Source organism: Microtus pennsylvanicus, chromosome 6 (assembly GCF_037038515.1).
Source record: "Microtus pennsylvanicus isolate mMicPen1 chromosome 6, mMicPen1.hap1, whole genome shotgun sequence".
Classification (NCBI taxonomy): domain Eukaryota; kingdom Metazoa; phylum Chordata; class Mammalia; order Rodentia; family Cricetidae; genus Microtus; species Microtus pennsylvanicus.
This window is the reverse complement of record NC_134584.1, coordinates 62054782-62074907: the sequence shown is the minus strand read 5'-3', so window position 1 is coordinate 62074907 and position 20126 is coordinate 62054782.

Sequence of the window (20126 nt, the reverse complement as noted above, 5' to 3'; positions counted from 1 at the left end):
ATAGTAATGACTTGTGGAAGCATTTGATAAGGATATGCACATATAAAGGCAAATCCATATTGGATATTTTGCATGGAAATTGTTTCATTGGAAGTGTAGTTCTATAATAAGCTTTTATTAAGTAAAGCAAAAATAAAGCAATGAAGACCATAAAACAAAAATTTTTGGCAAGTAGCTCCATCCAGGTGATCAGGTAAGCGAACTGCAGATTTTTCTCTCTTCCTCCAAGTACAATCTCCCATTCTCAACCTCTTGCTGTGGCCCCTTTCTCTCCCTGCCCCATATCCTGAAGAACATACAAATCTCCCCTTCTGTCTTTCTTCTACTTACTAAGTATCCCACTTCCAACTCCAGCAGACATTACTTGGGAATGGGGAGGTCACTTTAGACAGGAATACAGGGATCCTAACTGTAGATTTTCACCTCTCCTTGTCTCCACCAAATCCTATTCCTCAGTTTCATCCCATCTTTGTAGTGAACCCATGCTGTGGCCTGTTTTTCTTCCCTGCCCCATGGCCAGCAGCTTACACAGATCTCCTCCAGCCAGCCTCTTGACTTATCCATTCATCCCATTCCCCAACTCCAGCAGTCACTATCTGGAAAACCTCTAGCCAACTCTTCCAGAGACACAGGTAGTCCAATGAAAAACATAGGCAAGCTTCAGCTCTTCATTCCCCCTTCTCTCCTCCATATCCAATTCCCCAGTCCCATATTTGTCAACCTTTTCTGTCTTTATCTATCTGCAAGCCCAGGGGACTAAGTAGAACCTGGTGGAACATCCTTCTCTCCTCCTTCACGTGGGCCTGCTCAGCCTGTTACCTAGATTATCCTTACTTTTAAGTGTGAGGAAAACACACACACACACACATTCATCTCACTAAATGCAGCCTGTGACAAAATCCAACACCTCTTAATGAAAAACATTCAGAAGAGATTACAAATACAAGTGTCATGAGTAAATCTAATAAAGGCAGTGTAAACTGTAAAGCAATCCCATAGACAATATCAACAGAAATGAACAGAAATCAAAACAATTCCACCAAAATCAGGACCAAGACAAGGTTGTTCATTCTCTCCAATTATTACAGCTTTATGTAGAAAAATAATAAAATTGAGAGAGATTGAGGCGATATGAATAGGAAAGGAGGAAGTCAAAGTATCTCCATTGTCATATGATATGATATGATAGTGTATATAAGTGATTGCAAATTCTACAAGGGAACTCCTAGAATGGATAAACATTTAACAAATAGCTAAATACAAAATGAATTCACAAAAATCAGTAGTCTTCCAATGTACAATGACAAATGGTTTGAATTATTCAGACTTTGTGGTTGTTAGAGGAGGTAAAAATCAATTGTGCTTTACGAGTATTGTAAGAAATATAAATTAGGTTCTGTTCTGTTCATATATAATAAGCTATAGAACCCTAAAGAAGTCGAAGTCACAGCCATCATAAAAATTGTTCACATGAGGCAATTGTTGCTTCCTGCATTTCCTATAAAGACCTAGCTTCTTTTTCTTGAGTGTGAAAAAAAATTCTCCTAAAGATATTAAATATATAAAAAATTTTATTATTGGCTCACAATTTAAAGATACAATCTATTGTGTTAGTGATGTCAAGGTAACAAAAGCATTAAGTAGCTGGTCACCTCAAATCTACTATCAGGAAGCAGTGAACAATAATGTATCCTGGTGTCAGCCTCCGTTCTCCACTTGTATAATGCATGGCTTGGTTATGGAATATTGCTGCCCACAGTTTGATTGTCTTCCCACATCACTAATGCAATCAAGGGTGTCCCCTCCCAGATATTTGTCAAGGGCCAAAAATGTGAGCCCATTACCACCTTGACCAAACATCAGAGCCAGAGCGTTGGAACTTACCGCTATTCCTTCAAGGTTATTGTGTTTCTACCTCAAAGGAAGGTCCCACTTAGATTTAGATAAGAGAGTTCTACTCTCGAAAGGATATTGTCAATAGGTGTGGCTAATATACAGACCTTGTTTTTCAGGAATAGAAAGGCAGATATGTTTCTACTTCAAACAATAGTCTAAGGATCCATCTGAAGTTCCAATTCCCTTAAGAAGATAATATTGGATTCCATGAAGGAGTGGTTTGCCTACAGAATGTTTTGATCTAGGGTGTGAGAATTATTTGTTTGTTCTAGCAACAGAATGTTATGTAGCCTGCAACCTTCAACTGGTCTGTTCATTGCCTTCTATCATGTTAAGGAAGGATTTTTTTTTTTACCTTATTCCTCTTCTTGGGGGCAAGGTATTTTAAGCAATGGAAATTAAATGTGGACAATTTCAGTATTCACTGAAACCTCCTCCCAATATTATTCTATGTTTTCTCTTTTATTATTTTCACATCTTTGTACTCTTTACTTATATTTCTGATCCCTATGCCACTACCCTGGCAAGTGGTATTTTTGCTGAGGCTGGTCCTCAACAGATATTCAAAAAGACTAGTTGCCTTAATGATTTCCATTCTCTCAAGGTACAATAAATAATAATCATTACAGACACTCATGCATAATTTGTCTACTATGGTTGCAAAGAAAAAAATAGTATGTTAGTCAACATTTTTTATGTATTTATTGATGACTAACTATGTATATGGTAATACCATTTATATGGATGGCTATAAGAGTGATTTCACAATGTCTGTTAATCAATTTTGCTCAGAAAATATAACTAATTACTGTTATAGGAGGAGCAGGCTGCTTGTCGTCCTAGTCATCCTGGCTAGATTACACCCAAAATAATCACACAGAAACTGTATTCATTTAAACACTGCCTGGCCCATTATCTCTAGTCTCTTATTGGCTTTCTCTCACATTGATTTAACCCATTTCTGTTAATCTGTATATTACCATGTAGCAGTGGCCTACCAGGAAAGATTTGGCATGTCTATCTCTGGCGGCTCCATGGCAGCTCTTTGTCTGCCCTTCTTCCCAACATTCATTTTTGTCTACTCCACCTACCTAAGTGCTGCCTTATTAAAAGGCCAAGGCAGCCTTTATTCAACCAATGAAAGCAGCACATAGACAGAAGAACCTCCTATACCAAATTTCAATATGTATCAGTATGAATGATAAATGTCTTCTACAACCTCATGCACTTGATTACAGAGTGTCCAATCGGTGGTGTTACTTGGGGAGTAAACAGGGATGTGCAACCTTGCTGGAGGTAGTAAGTTACCAGGTCAGGCTTTCAGAATGTGTAGTTCTCCCACAATCCAATTCTCCCTCTGAATCCTGTTGATATGTCAAGATTATCTCTCAGCTTCTTCTCATTGTCCTGTGGGAGAATACATCATGGACTTAGTGAGTGTTTACTTCTCTGAAACTGCATGCCAAAACAAACTCTTTCTTGCACGAGTTCTTAGCCATAGAATTTTATGACAGCAACAGAAAAATAAGTGTTGTTCAAAAACTTAAATTTTCCCTTTGAAAATTATGAAACCTAAGCTTGGAAAGGCTCTGTCCTTACAATGTAGGTGAATAAATAACATCTCAGCTGAAGAGAGAGTAATCAACCTCATACAACTTTAACCTCTTATTGAGAAACCACACGAGGGGAAACTAATTCCTATTTTTATCTTGGCTTAATATATTTGAGAATAAACAGTTTGGTCACTTAACAATAATCATATCAAATAAATATAACTCAATATCTGACAGGTCTGTACATTCTATTTTTAATTTGAGAGAAGTATCATAATTTTTCAGAGTTAAAGAATCTTTACTTTCCCTTACATACTATAGTCAACTTGATGTATCTCTTTTCATGATTAGTAAGCAAACAATTAATATAATACAAACATATTAGTATGGAAAAGAAAAATCTATGGTCTCCCTTATGCATTTGTTGAAAAATAGCATTTTATTCACATCTGATTTTATTTATTTACAATATCAATGTATTAGTCCTCTATCCACTTTGACCCTAGACTATTCGTAATCCCTTTATAATACACATATATCCACTGGTATAAAGCAACAAAAGGAGTAACTTGGGAATTACTTTGTTACCCTGTTTTGTGAGTGTGTATGTGTGTATGTGTGTGTGCACATGCACTCACGCATGCATACATGAACACATGTATGTGCTTATGCTATATGTGTGCAATTGTTTATAGAGGCCAGAATAGGTAGTCAGATTCCAAGAATCTATAGGTATAGGTCCTTTTGAATCATCCAATATGTATTCCAGGAACTGAATTTAAGCACTGTGGAAAAACAAAATGTACTTCTAACCATTTAGTCACTTTTTAAGTCCCTTTCATGGTTTATTTTAAAAAAAAAATCATTGACGTAAGTAAGCCGTGAAGGTAATGAACCCAGTGGCTGGAACTAGTTACTTCTTTTGAAACTGCTGGCTAGTGAGATCCCATAGACCATCTCCTCTGATGATTACAGGCTATTGTCAATATTCTTGATTATCATCTAGGAATAACATTCTTAAATTATAGAATATGAAGAAATTAAGCTGGTGTCCTCCTGAAAACTTCAACCATAAAGAAAACCTCCACAGTGCTAAAAGGTGCTCTATCTTTTACTAGAAGAGAAAAGCTGTGATGGATCTTACCCATATATGAACTTTGAAGACTAATAATGAGTGGCCTAGAAAGACATATCCACTGGTCAATAGTGCCATGAATAAGGCTGGGAGGAAACAAAGCTGAGTGAGTAGGAAGATCAGGTTTCTGGCATTAGTGGGAGTTGGATATGAATATGACCAAAATATGTTATATGAAATTCTTAAAGAACTAATAACAATTTCTATAAATAAATGAGTAAATATATAAATAAAATTAAGGAAAATACAGTAGTGGATAAGTATCATGTCACAACACATAAATGGCACTAGAAAGTTAATTTTAGGCATGATTACAGTATAAAAATATTTTACAGAAGAATCAGAAAACTGGCATGCAGTTTTGTTTGGGTGAGTCTAAGTATATTTAATGTGTAAAATAATTATTTATAAATATATTATATAAATGAAAATTAAAATAAGAAAAACTACTTCCATTGTAAAATGGCAACATGGAACAGAAAAGGGACTGCCTAACAAGCTAAAGAATTCCTAAAGAAAAAGTCACCTTGTCTTGACTCTTTAGTCAGTTATATTCAGAAATTACTTTGTTAAATAATTATCTGTCTTTTCTGTCATTACACAAGTATTTGCCATTTGCTTTCAGTGTCTTTAACAGCAATGACTTTTGCTATGAAGAGCTCAGATCACCTACAATGTTAGAATTACCTAATTGATTTCTTCCTGGACTCCCTGAAGAAAGGATTCTAATTGCAGCCGGTGTCACTTTGCTTCCTTTTTAAATGTTTAACTTTGATAATTTGTGAAAATATAAGCTCCACTGTAATCTTTAAATTAAAGTGATCATTTACATTCTGAGATTTGAAAAGACACCATAGTGTGTTATCATTGGTGACCTTCGAGTCTGAATACCTGAGATCTCACAGTTGACAGTGTCCCAAATCAGTTTTTGAACTATTCTCAGCTCTGATTTTAAAGTGAATGTCCAGCATCTTATGTTCCTGACTTTTTTTAGTTTCTGAATATATGCAAAGCAATAATGAAAAATAGAATAGACATTGGCAGTGGGCAGATGAAGGGGTCTATATTGGGGATGGGGATGGGAACAGCAAGGATTGGGTCAGAGCAGGATGGAAGGAGAGAGGACTGGGAAAGACAACTAGAATCAAGGCCAATTTCTGGGACAAGCTTGAAACCTGCTGTATGGAAGCTCCCAGATGTCTATGAAGGTCAAAGTTCTTAAAATATAAAAATACAATGTAATCGGTTTTCCATAATCTGTACCAAAGAGTAGGTTGTATATGTAAGCAATTGTCTCTTCATTTTGTTTGCACATCACCAATTCTCTATATTCATAATGAGCCATGAACCTTGAGAAAAGAGGGTTTACTATAGAAGTACTGTCTAAGATATTTCCATTTCACATCTATTTCAAAATAGAGCAGTAATGAACATGAATGAAAAGACACCTCTATAACATAGTATCAAGTCCGTTGGTTAGACGGTCTTGATGGAATAGCTGAATCACATGGTACACATAATTTTAGCCATTGACCAGCAGTGATAAATTTTTCATTTCCTTTACATCTATTTCAATATTTGGTTCAATTTTACTTTTTACTGTTTATTATATTTTATATTAACTGTTCTAACTGCCATAAAATTAAGTAAAATATCAAAGTAGTTTAAATTTGCATTTCCCAATGGCTAAGAATATTGAATATCTTTTTACAATTTTGTAAGCCATTAGTTAATCTATTAAGACTTCTCTCCTTAATCCTATACTTTATGATCACTTGGGTTATTTGTTTTATTTGTGACTGATTTTTTCTAGTTCTTTGTGTATAGTAGCCCTTTGTCAGATATATAGTTGGCAAAGTTTTTTTTCCAATTATGCAATTTGTCTCTTTGTTCAATCAATGGTATCTTTTGCTGTATGGAATCTTTTGGTTTCAAAAGTCTCTTTTATTAGTTATTGATCTTAATGTCTACACTGTAAGGGTCCTGTTTAGAAAGCATTTTTGAGGCAATAAGTATAAACACGTACCTTACATTCTATGCTGTGCATACCAACAGATGAGAAAAGTAACCATCAGTTTTACAAAGCTATAAACTCTGAGAACTCCAACCACTAGACTGTCAAGACATTACAGTGTTGAAATAGTGCCTCAAATATCATGAGAGTAATCAACCACTTACTGATTAGATTTCAATCCTTCTCCACAAGATGCCATGCATACTTGTCACCGTTTTCTGGACCAACAACTTGTGGTTAGGCAATTATAGATCCTAGGGGATAACCTATTGGTGCTATTTTGCTAAAGGAAAATAAATTAAACTAAGTCTTAATGACTTATTGTTATACCCATAGTTAATGAATCTCTCATTCCTCATCAGTGAAGATTATAATTACAGTAGGCATGATTAATACAGAGACTCACAACCTGTCCAAGTGCAGAGATAAAAAGACTATGGATGTTTAGCCTAAATGGAATACCTATAATTCTCCAAATTAATATATCATTATGGAAGAAGTAGAGGAACAAATTAAGGAGCCAGAGTAGTAGATGACTAAAAGGAAACAACAGTGTCAGTGCCTACAAGAACCCCCAGTAGTTGTGACACTATGCATGTTACTTGTGCAAGTTCAAGACATACCAAATCCAAGAGGGAGATGGTCAGCACATTCCACTATCCTAACTGAGGATCTTTTCACAATTACTAGCTTCTAGGAATGGGAGAGCCAATTTTTTTTAAGAGTGTGGCTCCTCGTTATTCTTCCACACTTCAGCAAAAGGGTGAATGTACAATAATATATTGTCAGCACAATTTGGACTTGCTGGGTGGCAAAAGGAGAAAGAGAAGAAGGCAGCCAAGGATGCGGATTTAAAATGTCAGATGCATAAGGTGGATATTGGTGAATTTGGGCATGAATGTGATGAAGCCACACTGTTTGAAATTCTCAAAGACCTAATAAAAAACGATTAAGGAATATTTGAACTCCAGTTGAATCAATTTTTTTCTCCTGTTCTTTTCCAACACTGAATCTGATTAATCATTGTGTTTAATTTAAATATCATAATTGTCAATTACCTCCATAAACCATTTTAGAATATTAATTTGAATCACATTGAGCACCTATCTGCTAGTACATGATTATGAATTGGAATTTTTGTAATTACTTTGACCTACCTATTTAATTTGGTTTGGATTTATTTATGATGTTTCCTTTTCTGCATAAAAGTCTCAATCAACATCTGTTGTTTTAGCCAAGGATATGTGATCATGTTTGTTATCATTATAATTTATATTACCATTTATACACATTTTTATAAATGTTTGAAATAATTCACTAGTTTTGGGTGGGAGGTCTGCTTATTTCATGTATCCGGTTCAATCATTAATCATATACTTTTACTTTTTAAATATATATTGATGCCATACACAAATAATGATTGCCACATTTTTTTGTTCAGATGTGTGAGATATTTATTCTTTTTGATGATTTACTGATTAGGAATGCAAATTTCATATTTAATAAAATAAGTAAGAGGGAAAGGGGTTATTTTCTTTCCAATTACTATGACAAAAAATCAAGATTCTATCAAATGAAATATGTCTCTTCATATTGTTTCAGACTTTATCTGACTTTCTTATGGTTTTTAATTTACAAAGAATTTTAAACTTTATTTTTAAAATTGTGTGTTACTGTTAAAAAATGTTTTATATTGTTGAACAAGTTTCCTTGTAGTATGACTGAGTATCCTTTGGTTATATGCCCAAGAGTGGTACCACTGGGTCTTAGGGTGGACTGATTCCCAGTTTTCTGAGAAACCACCATACAGATTTCCAAAGTGGCTGTACAAGCTTTCAGTCCTACCAGCAGTAGAGGAGTGTTCCCCTGACTTAAATCCTCTCCAACATAAGCTGTCCTAGTATGTTTTTTTTTTTTTTTAGCCATTTTGACAGGTGTAAGATAGCATCTCCAAATCATTTTGACTTGCTTTTTCCTGATGATTAAGGATGTTGATCAGTTCATTAAATGTCTTTTGGCCATTTGAGGCTCTTCTGCAGAGAATTCCCTGTTTAACTCTGTACCAATTTTTTTTTAAAATTGGATTGTTTTGTATTTTGATATCTACCATCTTGAATTTTTTGTGTATTTTGAAGATCAACCCTCTATTGGATGTGGGGTTGGTGAAAATCTTTCTTGACTCCTCATGGGAACCCTAACCTTTCGGGAGTAGTAAATAGAGCATAGGCAAGGTGGAGATGAGGGGGAGAGAAGGGTAGGGAGTGAGAACTGTGGTCAGAATTAAAATGAAATTAAAAAATAAAAAGTAATAAATGAAAAATGTCTTACATTTATTAAACAAAAATAATTTATTTAGCTTATATTCTTTCTATGGGAAGTAAACCCACTTATTTTCCTAATATTATGCTGATATTTATGCAAAAGAAATAAATTTAACCCTTATATGCTTTTATAACTTTTGTGTTATCTCTCTGGACTTGGTTTCTCATTAAATTTTTATTTTAGTATTATATTAAAATCTCTTTTAAAATTTGTCTCTCACTTGCTCTCTTTGTCTCTGTATGTTGTGTATCTCATTGTGTGGTGAGATGCACACTTATGTGTTGACATATTTTGCTAGTATATATGTTTTGAGGGCTGACCATTGACAGTAGATTATTTTTCTGATACAGGGTTTATCTGTAGCTACCAAGCCTGTTCAGGCTGGCCTCAAACCCATAGAGACCTGTCTGCCTCTGCCTCCTGAGTGCTGAGATTAAAGGTGTGCGCCACCACCATCCAACCGTGATAATAGGTTTTTTTTTTTTTGAGAAAATATTTCTCATCTCAATGGAACATACCAAATAGTAGAGACTGATCAGCAAATGACAAGGACCACACTCTATCTGCCTAGCCCACACTGGGATTAGGAACACTCATCACCACATTGAACGTTTGATGTTGATTCTGTAGATTACATTGAGTTTTTCCTATGCTTGTGATTAAGGTAAAAAAGCACAATATCTGTTGATCTTTCAGTTTAATCTTAAAATTTTATTAGTTTTTATAAGGATTAATGCAATCTTCCATCTTGTAATTCTGATTTAGAATATTTCTTTTCAAAAATTTGAAAGATTTTAAATATAAAGACATATTGACATTTGGTCATTTCTATATACAGAACAGAATTTTCTTTTTGTTACTGTGTTTCTAGAAGTGTGTGTGTGAGGGTGAGAGAGAGAAGAGAGAGAGAGAGAGAGAGAGAGAGAGAGAGAGAGAGAGAGAGAGAGAAACCGACTCTGTGTGTGTGATGTGCACAGAATGCTGTATATGTAAATTTATTTATAAAAAGTATGCTGAATATAACTTATAACTTTCTGGTATCCTTTTTATTACTAAATATGACTTTCTGTTTGATCTCTTTTTCCTATTCTCCCCCTCTGATTTCCTCTTATTCATCTTTATTTTATATGTATATTTGCTTACCTTTTGTTTATTACTAACATTGATTATATTTATAAATTCTTGATGTATAATTCTATGTGAATATTTTCATGAATTACCCCATTTTTTGTCATTTTTCTCTGCCTGCATGTTGATTAATGTACATTTTCTCCCCAGGATGATTTTGAGTGTAGGTCAGAGGTAGACGTTGTAGCATTTTCATTGTTATTCAGCTGAAACTTTTTACAATCTCTACTGCAACTTCTTTTTTTAAAACTCATTTGGTATTTAGCAATAGATTCCCTTATCTCTAAACATATGGAGACTCAGTTTTAGGTTGATTACAATGCATTTAAAGAACATATTCTGTATCAATTTAGTTTTTCTTGCTGAAACTTGCTAGCATCTGGCAATTTCTGCAAATAGTCCATGTGTTTCTTAAAAGAATGTGCCTTTTGTTGTCGCTATACACATAGTTATGCATGTGAAAATTAATTTGTGAATGATGGTTTTCAGTATGAGCCTTTTCTCTTTATAAATACATTTCTCTCTCCATCAGTAACTAAAGCCTTCTGTTAGAGTTATGGATCCATTTTCCCTTCAGCTCTATCTAGTGTTTTACTATGTATAGAGTATAAATACATTTTGGTGTTTGCTTCAATGGATTTATTTATTCATGTATATACATGTTATCATTTTAAAGTTGTGATTTTGCTTACAAATTCTATTTTGATTGAACATAGTTCCATAAGATTTCCTTTGATTAGAAATTTTATTGTCTTTCATTCTTCTACAATTTCTGTACATTTCTATTTTACATTTTTGTGAAAAGTGTATTGTTTGATTTGTATTTTGCACATACATAGCAACCTTTATAATTTTGACAGTTATCTTCTATTTAATTTTAATGTGCTTATTTGGAAATTTATTTGTTTCATGCTTTTGCTCAGTTTCTTGAATACAGAGATTAATGTTGTTTTGAAAAACCTAGAAAGGTTTTCTGATAGAGTCAATCCCCATATGCATGTCTTGAACCTCTGAAATAAATGTGGAAATGCAACTACATTTAGAGGAAAAAATAACAAAGTTTCATCGAATCATAAGAGCAGGCCTGAATAATAATAAAATGATATAATTAAGAAAGATGAAATTACAAATGTGGTCCCTAATCTAATAGAACTAGAGTCCCTAAAAGAAAAGGGAAATAAAAATGAAACTTACTAGTATCTAGTGTGGAGTTTAGCAAAGTACATGACCAAGGAAAACCAAATAGAAAGAACTCAGGAGAAGTTAACCATTCAAAATTTTAAGAAAAACACAATCTTTTTCATTAGGTCTATGATGTTTGACCAGCATGCTAAGAGAATTCTTTTTTGTTATCACTGCAATTAATATGCACACTTTGTTATCTTGTGGTTCTATGTATATTGGTTATGTACGTATTATAGATATAGCCTCTTGTATAAGAAAAATAAACCCCAGCTTTGTTAAACAAAGGAGAATGTCCTTAAAGAGTGGGACCAGTTGTCCTGCCTAGGTTGCTAACAGAGCAGTGAGGACTGAGGGCAGGGTGATGCGCAGCAGCTTGGGTCTCATGCAGGTTTTTCCTTCAAACTTGTTGCCTAACCACACTGACTCTGAACAACAACAAGACATCTGAGATAAAGGATGGTTCATTTTCTGCATTATGTTTACTTGAAAGATTTCCATGGTCTGTGCTGCCAACAGAGACCATGTTGATGCCTGTAGTTTTTGTTGCTGCCAGATCCCATGTTGATGGCTATGATCTGTGCTAACACTGCAGGACATGTTGATGCTGGAGGCCAGCTTAATGTCTGCCAGCTATGGGCAAGGAAGCTTCTTTTGCAGTAGTATTGATGACTGTAAACTCATAACTGACAATGAGAGACAATGAGGCTTCTTTCACAACCCCTCACCTTCCAAAAACAGAATGACGCAGTTCAGGGAGTAAGTCATCTAAGACAGTCCATACAAACTGTGATAAAGATGATAACATGTAGTTATTCACTTTTTACAGCTTCTGACAGGGGAATGGGGACACACTCATTTTTCTTTAAGTGTCTGCCCACTGGGAGTTTGACCATGCTCTATTGAGTAAATATGGGCAATACAATTTGGACTTGTTGAAATTTGAGGGTTTTTTTTTTTTCAGGGGTGGGGAGAGGTGGCAGAAGAGTAAAAGATTGGACCTGGAAGAATGAAACAAATGTGATCAGGATGCCTTTCATTAAATTCCCAAATGATTAATAAAAATATTAGGTTATAAAAAATGAGGCATTGGTATTAGGTATTTGTCACAGCCATAGAGAGAAACTAACACAACCTCAGGATTTTCAAGAACTAAATTCACTCAAATAAAATTTGCCATAATAAGTCTAGAGCCAGAGTGATTTGAAGCTGAATTCTACCAGTGTTTCATCTACAGTCAGTCCTTCTTAAACTATGAAAGAAAGAAAGAAAGAGAGAGAGAGAGAGAGAGAGAGAGAGAGAGAGAGAGAGAGAGAGAGAGAAAATGAGCATTCTCAAAGTTCTCTGAAGCCTCAATCATGCTAACACCAAACAAAGTAATGACACCTCAAGAAAAAATTACAGGCCAATGTCTTTGACTGAAATAACCCATTTCTACTAATCTATGTATTAGCATGAGACTGTAATTTACTGGTAATGTTCTGGCATCCTTCTCCTTCAGCAGTTGCATGGTGTCTCTTTGATTCCACCTGCTCTCCCTCTACATCTCTGTTTAGATTTTCCACCTGGCTCTACTCTGCTAAACCATTTGCAGAAACAGTTATATTCATTAATCAATAAAAGCAACACATATACTGAAGACCGCCTCAGATCAATTAATCTATTAATTATAAAAGTTATGGATAATATATGATTAAAAGTAACAGACTTCAATATAACAAATATTATATGTAAGAAATTCATGACCGGCATCATTCTAAATGGAGAAAAGCTTAAGCAATCCACTAACATCAGTAATGAGACAGGGATGTCCACTATTCCCACTCCTTTTCAATGTTGTGTTTAAAGTACTAGCTGGAGCTTTGAGACAAGAGAAGTAAATTAAATGGACAATTGGGATTCATTAAAGTGGCAATAACAATACATATCCACAGAAATAGATATTCTATACAACAACCACAGACATACAGAGAAAGAGATCATGAACACACTGCCCTTCGCAATGGCCTCAAAGACAATATAAAATCTAGGAATAAATTAACCAAGGAAGTGAAGTACTTCAATGAATTTAAACCTCTAAAGAAAAAAAAGATAAAAACACAAACAAATGGAGAGACAAGACATCCCATGCTATGTATTGATAAGATTAACTTAATGAAATGACTATTCTACCAAAAGCTATGAACAAATTCAGTGTAATCCTAATCAAATCATCCCTCTTATTCGTCATAGAAAAAAAATACTTTTTTCACATGGAACTGAGAAGGACCCTTAATAGCGAAATCAACAATGCTAGAGGAATTATCCTTTTAACTCTTGAGATACATTACAGCCTTAGTAATAATAGCAATATGATACTTGCATAAATACAGTTGTGGAGTACAGTGGAACAAAACTGTGTACCAAAATATGAATACACATACATTCAGACATTTAACATTTGACAAAGGTGTCTAAACTTGTAAGATGAGGAACAAAGGGGGGAACTAGATATCCACACACAGAAGAATAAATTAGACATGTCTATCATCCTATTCAAAAACTAACTCCAAATGGATCAAAGATCTAAATCTGAAATTTGAAACACTGAAAATGTTGGAAGAAAACATAACCAGTACCCTCTATCTGGTAGATGTAAGAAAAGACCTCTGAAAAGGACTTCGTTTTGACTAAAAACTAAGGCCAACAACTAACAAGGTAATCTTCATAAAATGATCTATTTTCTATGCATCTAGGGAACTGTCACCTGGGTTAAAGGGAAGCCCACAGAATTGGAGAAAATCTTTTCCAGCTATACATCTAACAGAGGATTACAACACAGAATATAAAAAGACTCAGAAAACAATGAATAAAAATACATGACACATTCAAACAACTGGCTTGAGACCTCAATATAAATTTCTCAAAAGAAAAAGACAATGCCTAAAAAAAAAACCTCAAAAAATATTCCTCTTCCATAATAATAAAGATAATTAAAATCAAATAACTTTGAACTTTTATCCAGCCCCTATCACAATGGGTGTGATCAATAAAATAACCAACAACAAGTGCTAAAGAAGGATGGGTAGGTAAAGGGCAATACTAAATTACTCTTGGTAGAATTACAGACTGGTACATTAAGTATGTAGAATTCTCAAAAACCAAAAATGACTCTACCATATACAAACCAGCAATACCACTCCTTGGCATATGCCCTAATGACTTGTAATATTCCTCCACAAGTACTTGCTCAGCTGTATTTATTATTACTTTGTTCATGATATCTATGGAGTGGAAACAACCTAAATGTCCTTCAAAATGAATAAATAATAAAAATGTTGAATGTTTGTCTGATTCTGGATTCCTAGTCCAGATCTTGAGTAGTTACTCAAGAATGCTGAAGTCATGGATCATGAAGAATCAAGGAATTAACTGTGAGACTGTGTCTTCCAATAATATCAGAAGCTAAATCCACAAAGTCTCACTGACATGGCTGCCTAAACATGACCTGTATATAGACACCAACAATAGTATGCCAAAAGAAATATGGGAAACACCAATGGACCATAATTCAGCACACACATACACACACACATACACACACCACTATGACACGTAAGGAATTCTGAAAGTGAGAGAAATAATCTTCCACAGGGAAGAAGCATGATAATTGCTTATTCAGTTTCAAGTGGTCAGCCTTGAGAACATGCATAGAAATATCTTTATATAGATTAAGCTGTTTATATTTAGGAATGCACATGTATATATAGATATATATGCATGTCACAACAATTAATTAAAATAAAGGCCATAAAATTGAAAGAGTTAAAATAGGTATATGGGAGAGATTGGTGAAAGAAAAGTAAAAAGAGAAATACTGTCATTGTAATCTCAGAAAAAAAAAAAATATGATGTTTATCAGAAGTGATATAGGAACAAAACAACACCAACAGAGAATCAAAGACATAAACACATATTGCTTCTTCCTTCACCTGTTGATGGATATTCACATTAGTTATATCTTGTATCGATTGTGGATAGATATTTCACTTATAAAACACACAGACACACATACAGAGATAGAGAAATACATAATACTTATGCAAATAAACATTTCTGCATAGCTCAGATCTTGGAAAGTACTTTCATAAAACTTTGAGATACTTCAAAAGAAACCTTAAACTTGAAAGATCAATAGAATTAAAACAATAAGGAATAAGAAGGGCAGTATATCTTTGGGAAGTGTGACTACTACTTCCCAAAGAAGTAAAGAAATATACTTTACTGGAACATTGTCCTAATCAATTATCTACCTGAAGGATTTCATTTAATTGTTTACTAATTCTAAGTTAAGGGAGCTCTCAACAGTTATACTTAACACAGTTATAGAAGACTCTGTAGAATTCTTTTATGAGACTTTGCTACAGAGGTTTTTGCAAGAATAGAACAAATTTGAATGAATGACTGGAGTCCTAAAACAGAGAAGAGTACTGGAACTACCCAAAATAAAATAAACTTAAGTGGTAGAATTCCATAGTCAATACAGAAAATACACGATTTTCGAGCATGAGATTTTGGATAACAGGACAGCATAGTGTTATTACGTGTTACTTTTTGGGAAACAGAATTTCAGCTCTCAATACATTCCATGTTTATTTCATGATATTACATGATGAGCATTCATATGATTTAAATTTTCTTAGCACGCTTATTTAGAAAGTGAAAAGATTTACTGTCAATTTTGTGCCCTCAGTCTTCAAATGCCCTAGACTATTAAAATGCAAAATGCAGGTGATTTCCACTTTTCTCATCATGGATGCAGGTTACTGTTCTTTTGTTATTACTGCTACCTAATGAAATAATTAATGAGTCTCACAAAGCCAAAAACTCAGCTTTAAGTATATTATAATCCCACTGAATGGTAATGCTACTGAAAATAATCTGCTAAAACAGTGAGTATCATTACACCTGATGGTGGTTTTGGAAATAACATGAATAAATAAGTGTTCTTTTTTCATAATTCCATTTAGGGAATATAGATCAATGTAATTGAATGAGAGAAAAAAACTAGTATTAGGTAAAGTCAGAATTTTATTGCCATATTGGATTGGAAATAAGCTAATGTATATATATATATATATATATATGTATATATGTATATATGTATATATGTATGTATGTATATAATATTTGTATACAATATATAATATTTTCTTTGCCTCTCTGTGTCTACATCTCAGCCACCTTCTACCCCTTCATCCATCTTTCTTTCTCTCTTGCTCTTGATTTCTCTCTGTTTCTATCTTTTTCTCTTATTGTCTAAGACTGAGCCAACAATTTCCAGAACCTACTGCATGTATTCTTCTTGGACAAAGACTTTCTAAATCCTTCCCCAGCAGACATATATAAAATATATTTCTTCTATGATGTCACTACATAAGCCCTGGATTTTTAGCCAATGTGCTCTATGCTCTCTGAGCTAGAACAGATGTGTGCACACTTTTCATCTCTGAAACTTCACTCACCACCAGTGTGTGATGATAGTCTTTGGATACCACTTATCTTGATTAAGAATTGAAAACTTCCTCCATCAGTTTTCTGGACTTTTTGAGATGAACTGTGCTCAAGTTAAGAAAGGAAAAGTTAATTTTGACTCACAGTTGCTGAATAATGAGGATGAGCTCATTTTCCTCTTTTATTTTGTGAATAATCCCAGCATGTGGATTTGTGTTACCCAAGCACAAAGTGACTCTTTCCTAATACACAAATTAAAAATTCTTTTATGATCATGCCCAAGGATTTGTTTTCTAAGTGACTTTTTTATATGTTGCCAAGTTGCAATCAATATAAACTACCAAGTTGTAGCTGTTTTTCATTTAAAATACTGAATTTCTGTTTAAGCAGTTTAGGCTGTATAAGAAATTAAGTGGGTGGTGAAATAATATCTACTTCCCTATCTGAGCAGTGATGGCAATGTGTAAATGTGTGCTGCTCAGTCTGCACACATTGCCATTGCATGAGGATGGAATAGGAACTGGCTCCTTGGAAGTTGGGATCTTTTGGTCACATGGTAAGTTGTTTCTGAAGAACCATAGTGTATTAATTCAGAAAATATATTGGAAGTGAAATTATCCAATTATCATTTCTTCTCCAGAGACCTTTTTCTATTTTCTACTGTTTTCTAATTACTCTCCTCATTTTTCAGTCATATGTGGAAGGGGAAGTATGATAGGAAGGCACATGTAAGGTAATTAAAAAAGCAGAAGAAAGTTTTTATATTTACCTTGCCATTTAAATTCTAGGATTATTAAGAACAAATGTAAATCTTGTATTTTTCTCTTTTTTTGCTACTCTATTGAAAATGTGTTTATTCAATACACACATAAAAAAGGGAGAGAGAGAGGGGTAAGTTTTATTTATTTACTTTTTTGAGATCTATGAAATTATCTTTCTGATATATGTGTTTCTACTTCCACAGAAATTCTTTATTTCCTGAGTCACATTGAAAGGTATATCTAGCCCTCTGATGGATATTTGCAATTGTTTGCTTAGTACTGCAGCATAGAGTCATGCCCTAACCACAATTCATCAAATGTGAATTTCAAAAGATGTTTGATATTCTAGATTATCATACTATATTTCAAAATCACATATCAACAGGTATCAAAAATATGCTTCATCTCTTACTAACAGTTAATAAACAGAAGACCATATTTTAGAATAATATTTTGTCTAAATGAAAGAGACATCTGTTTCATGAAATTTTTTCACACAGGGAGAAGTAGAGTGTCTGATAGAGATAGAGGGAACAAAATTTTTTCACACAGGGAGAAGTAGAATGTCTAATAGAGATAGAGGGAACAAACACAAAGGCCTAGAAAATGCCTTCAGAACTATCAAAATTACCATTTTAATACTGCTAATCTTTTCCTACCTGTTTCTTTTACCCAGACCCATCTTTCTTCTTTCATTTCTTCCCTCATCTTGAGTCTCAACCTCCTCTGCTACAATTTTTCACACATAACCCTAACTTCAACTAGACTGCATTCTACATATGGTTAAAGCCTGTATCTGAGCTCTGTTTATTCTCCCATATGTTTAGCAAAGATGAGTATACAGATCAGCACAAGAAGCAATCCTCCCTCTTTCAAGATTGCAGTGTGATAATTTTGGAGCCCTGCAAGCTCAATTTATTATACTAGTAAAAATAAAAACCATAGATTTTTTATTTAATTAAGTCTTATACAGAAATACAAAAAAAGTACATATAAGTAAAAACATAGTTTAAGTAAGAAAGAGAAATGAAGAGTTGGACACCAGTGATTATTTTTACTCTTGTTCAATTGCAGAAGGCCATCTGAATTCTATAATGGCAAGACCCATAGTTATGACTGGTTCTCTTATCTACTTACCAGTGGGGTAGGTACTAATAAATCTAAGAACATAAGGAAGGGTGGAGCATCAACCCAAATGGAAATCAATATTCAAGCAAAACTGAGTCCCAAATTATAAAAATGCTAATTAAGAAAAATGGATATTAAATAGGATATTGGTGTCTTGGCATAAATGATCAAATATTCATACCATAGTATCTCTCTGCTTACATATAGAAATACCACATAAATTGAGATACTTAAATAATCTTGAAATACATCACCAGTAAGAAATAGCAGATATCAGAAGGATTTTGTTTCCACTTCATTCTGTTATATGTTAAGTTACAAGATTAATAAGATGTAATATTCAACTAACATGTTAAAACATCACACACCTCTATAAAAGCTTATTATATTAGACTGTTAATCCTTAGGTTAGATAAGACTGATAATATCTGTTCTGTAGTGATTCTGTAAGTAACATCAAAAATGTAAACAGTTGACTTTTATATATGCTTTTTATATTGATTTTAATATCTCTTTTATTTTTGGAAGGAAAGGGCTTAAGGCACACTATTGTTATTGCTAATATTAATATTTGTAATTAATGCTTTGGATTTCTATCAAATATATTTTAAGCAGTGTCTCAGTTTTTGCTTATGATTTTGATTTTAATCTTAGGAAATGCATATACTCATATATAGAGACATATGCATAAAACATGAATTGAAATATATTTGTGCAAGTGTATATTCTTAAATATGTACTGTAATATGTATATGACTGTATACTGACATGTTATTGATTGCATACCATTATATAGGGAGATCAAATAGTGACATACTTATGTTCTCATTTTAAAAATAATCAAGAAGCAAGATTTTGTTAAATATACCTCATTAATATCAGAGTAATGTGCTGGTCTAGTACAATTTATATACTTTGTTTTCTGGAGCCTGAGTACCCCCCAAGTATTGATACTACATGATCTTCCTCTCTGACTCCCAGAGTAGCCAATTGTCAATGAGTTGATTTCTGACAGACTAGTTATACTAAATGTTTCTAATTAGCTCCATGATGTTTGAAATACAAAGACTTTCTAATGGGATTATTTTCATTTTTCCAAAGAGAACTATGTTCTTTGGTTGGTTTACCTGGCACTCGCAAACCTGGCCTAAAGTGGTAGCTTGTGACTCCATAGCAGTCTTGGTTGTATGTATATGAACTGTTTTCATTTTAAACATAAAAGACTGAGAGGCTAGATTAATTAACAGTCATGCTGAGCACACTATTCAGCACATAAGTGTTTCCTAACCTTTTATTGATTTCCCACATGCTTTGCTTCACTATTATAATAATGCTCACGTACAATTTCTATGTTAGGTTAGCCATGTTCTGCATCAGCTCTATAGAAACTATTTAATTAATAAAATTTATTTGATTAATAAAATTAGGTTTAAAAGTAATAAAAGTTTTAGAAAATCTTGTATAACATTTTATCCTTGTAAGTTAATAAAAGCTTACCTACTGTTGTGTGTCTA